The following is a 4066-nucleotide window of genomic DNA, read 5'->3' as shown; positions in this document are numbered from 1 at the left end:
CTTCTACATTAAGGATTAAAGGTAGCAAAATATTACCTACCATGAAAGGGATAGCTCGCACCTACACGAGCGGATCCCCAAGGCATCTTTCTCGAAAGAACCTACAAAAATCGGACGCCAAAAGGAAGCATCCCAACATGCATACTTGGGGGCTCCAAGCTACGAAACGACCATAGCAAAATAAAAAAATAAAAAAAGTCTCAAAGTAAATGTTTGAATGATCAAAGGGGCACGATGCTTGAGCCCACTTCATGAATGGGCATGAACCCTATCAAGCTTCTAAGCAAACTATTCAACATCAGTCATTGCTCCAAAAAAATTTAAAAAAAAAAATGATTCGAGCAAACTGATTAATGGACCGCACGCAACGTCCATTCTATGAACGCTCGTTCGCACAAACATTCTAAGTATCGAACATTCACGAACACGTTCAAAAGAAAAAAATATATATATACGTTCAAAATAACAACAAGAGCGATCAAAGTCTTACCCCTCAAGGTATGTTCCTCGGGCCATATAGACTCGCCCGACTATTGCAATAACTGTACGCCTTAAGAGCGACAATTCCTTTAAATAATCTCCCCAAAGCGACAAAGACCGTAGTCCACCAATCGGCTACGGCTTCTCGAGAAATCATCACGATCACTCAGCTCATTGTGATCTCTAATAAAATTCTACGTTCCAAAAATAAAGAAAAACAAAAGAGAAGAGAATACGTAGAATCTCCAAGTGAAATAAGCGAACGGAAAAGTGGCAAATCTGCCCAATAATCAACTCCGACGCCAAATCCCACGCCTGACTTTGGGCGTTGAAGATTAATCCCACAATCGTTCTAAGCTAAGAAATGGCGAACGAATAAGGAAATAATAAACACCGTTGGTCCACGATAGGGCCCTGACTTCTATAGGGCCCTGCCGTATCCATTCGACTCGAAAATTGCCGATTTCTTTACTGGAAGTCGCACCCCACGACTTTGTCAAGAGTAGCACACCACTACAAAGATCGCTCGCACTTACGAGCACGATCCCAAACACGATCAAGGACATTACAAAATGTGTATCCCCAAGGAACTTCTTGGACAAGTATGACCGCCAAGCACGAGTGCTTGGGGGCTCGAAAAAAAAAATTTCAAAAGAGTGTATGCAAATAGGGATGACAGATGGGTAAAAATTTGCGGATACCGCACCGCACCCGCCCCAGTTGGGGCGGGGATGGGTACAACTTTGGCGGATAGTAGGCGGGTGGTGGGTATGAAATCCATACCCGCCATGGGTAGCGGGTAGGTAGTGGATTTTAGGTCATACCCGCTCCATACCCGCCTGCCCCGCCCCGCCCCGCCTCCTACCCGCCCGCATGTCTTATACCCGCATTCTTTGAATTTTTTTTACAAATTTTACTAATATATTAGCCCAGATTTTAAATAAGCCCATTTACTCCATTTGCACATTTGGATGAAAAGTTGAAAACCCTAGTAACTTAGTCAGTGAAGTCGGCGCCTCCTTCTCTTCGTCGGCGAGCCTCCATCTCATTCCGTCTTCCGTCGAGCCTCCTTCTCATTCCGTCTTCAATCGAGCCGGCGAGCCGCATCTCATCCCTCAAAGTCAGTTTTACACTTCGTTTATCTATAATTCGTTTATTTACAATTCGTTTATCTACTTCCTATTCGATTAATTTGAATTCCTCTTTCGTTTTTTGGTGATTATAATAGTAATGTGATTTTTGGGAGTTGTTAATTACACTGAATAATTCAAATTCTGAAATTATGTGTGGAATTTAATCCTTTGAAACAGAATAATAATGAGAATTTGGTTTAGAAATTTCTCTATATTTTGACTTGAGTAGCTAAGAAATTTAATACTTGGTATCGAATATGGAGTATGGAAGGACTTTTCTTTATTCAGCTATTTTTAAAAAGCATATTTGAAGTCTCAGTTTGTTCCTCTGCTTGGACTGTGTACTGATGAACAATATACTTCTGGAATTGAAAATTATGGATGTAGTAACTGGTAAATAGTAATGTTGTGTGAAATAGAATAAAAAAGGGCAATTACATTAGCAAATTATTATTAACTGGTAAATAGTCAATAGTTTTGCTATTTTATTATTTGATGTTTTAATTGAGGATCTCCCTGAGATGCGCTTCAACTTGGCAATTTGCATTAGCAAATTATTTTCAGACGTAGAGTAATAATTTATGATATATTAAAATCTAATTTAGACTCTAATTATATAAATTTATGCAATTTTGCAGGTGGTGGTGTCGTTAAGGTGGTGAATATATATGATATTGAGGACGATGTCGAAGATGAAGATGATGCAAGATTGTATATGGGAGCAAATGTTGTGTGTATTGATTGAGATTTGTGTATTTCTTTAAGTAATTTATGGTGAAATTATTAATTTTCGGTATTTAAGAACGTTCTAAAAATACTTTTATTGTTAGTTTGAGAACATTGATAAACATGTCATATAAACAAGATTTTTTTTATTATTTTATTATATTATTAAGGAGGCGGGTACAGGCGGGTAAAAGCGGTTGGTGGATATCCACGTGGGTGGTGGAGCGGGTACGGTTATAGGAATGTACCCGCATAGACGGGTGTGGACGAAAAAATTATACCCGCTGCGGGTGGCGGGTAGGTGATGGGTGTAAATTTTTTTGGCGGGTACGGGTGCGGGGGAGGGGGCCCCCGTACCCGCACCGCCCAATTGCCATCCCTATATGCAAAGTTAAAACAATATTCCCAGACTACGCTGTACGAAGTCCCGTGTTTGGATAATCTCAAAAGATAAAACCGGATTACAACCTCGAGACAAAGTTCGCCGTTGATACTTATACATAGTCCCCTAATCAAGGACCCTGGTAGTGGCAAAATTGAGCCGTAAAGACTAGCTCAAAACCATGAAAGATGATGACCACAAGACAATGGTCCGTCTAAACACGTTGTCAACCCACATTCAGGTTGCAACTAAATCCGAGCATCCCTCGAAAGAATTCGCTCCTACAAGAATGAATAAAAGGAAATTCTCAAAAGAAATCACAATGAACAAAGAAATTGGAACTTGCCCATCTTCAGCGGGCAAGATCGCGTCACGAACCACGCGAGTTCCAAATTGAAAAAACGAATTCAGGGATGTCCACCCTCAGCGGACAGGGCTCGCCCACCTTCAGCCGCGCAGGTCCTCAGTTTTCGAAAAATCTTCAAAAACAACAAAAACAGGCTCGCCATCTTCAGCCGGCTGGGTCTACGTCACAAACCACGTAGGTCCTTATTTTCAAAAAGCACAAACAAATTTCAAAATAGATTCGTCCACTTCTATCGGACGGGGTGTCCACCCTTAGCGGACAGGTTCACCATCTTCAGCCGGCGGGGTCTACGTCACAAACCGCGTAGGTCCTTATTTTCAATTTCAAAAACAGATTCGTCCACTTCTATCGGACGGGGTGTCCACCCTTAGCGGACAGGTTCGCCATCTTCAGCCGGCGGGGTCTACGTCACAAACCGCGTAGGTCCTTATTTTCAAACTTCAAAAACAGATTCGTCCACTTCTATCGGACGGGGTGTCCACCCTTAGCGGACAGGCTCGCCATCTTTAGCCGGCGGGGTCTGCGTCACTAACCGCGCAGGTCCTTAGTCGCTGCAGCGATAACTTTTTTTCGGTTTTCCCTTTTTCCAAAAATTAAAGGATTGGTTTTCTGTTTTTCCAAAAAAGAACGATGTGCTGGATTTTCCTTCGATTTACGTCCCATAAAAACAAGGGGTTTTCTCGTTTAGCTAGCCCTGAAAATGAGAATCTTTAAAAATATTTTTACCTCGTGGTTGGGCTTGGCCAGGCCCAATTACACTTTATAGCTTTAATTTCGAAAACATCTGTAGCTACTCCCAATGACAAAGTGAGGGAGTTTCTACGTCTCTTTAGATACTTCCAATGACAAAGTGAGGGGGTTTCTATACTATCCGTTGACAAATCCCAATGACACGTAAGGGATATGTCGACACTTCAAGTGATGACCCTTAAGTCAAATGTTATCACTCGGGGGCTCGTGAGACCCTCGCAAAAGCAG

At 41.8% G+C, this 4066-nt stretch overlaps 1 long non-coding RNA gene across 1 annotated transcript; it reads left to right on the top strand.

The window, feature by feature from the left end:
* The first annotated feature begins 1498 nt into the window (after nucleotides 1-1498).
* Nucleotides 1499-2499, top strand: LOC130460952 (uncharacterized). The gene is made up of 2 exons (XR_008921188.1): nucleotides 1499-1600; nucleotides 2252-2499. It is a non-coding gene; the product is annotated as an uncharacterized lncRNA (long non-coding RNA).
* Nucleotides 2500-4066: the final 1567 nt, after the last annotated feature.

This window comes from Spinacia oleracea, chromosome 5 (genome assembly GCF_020520425.1).
Source record: "Spinacia oleracea cultivar Varoflay chromosome 5, BTI_SOV_V1, whole genome shotgun sequence".
In the NCBI taxonomy this organism is placed as follows: Eukaryota; Viridiplantae; Streptophyta; class Magnoliopsida; order Caryophyllales; family Amaranthaceae; genus Spinacia; species Spinacia oleracea.
This window is presented reverse-complemented; position numbering and strand designations above follow the sequence as displayed.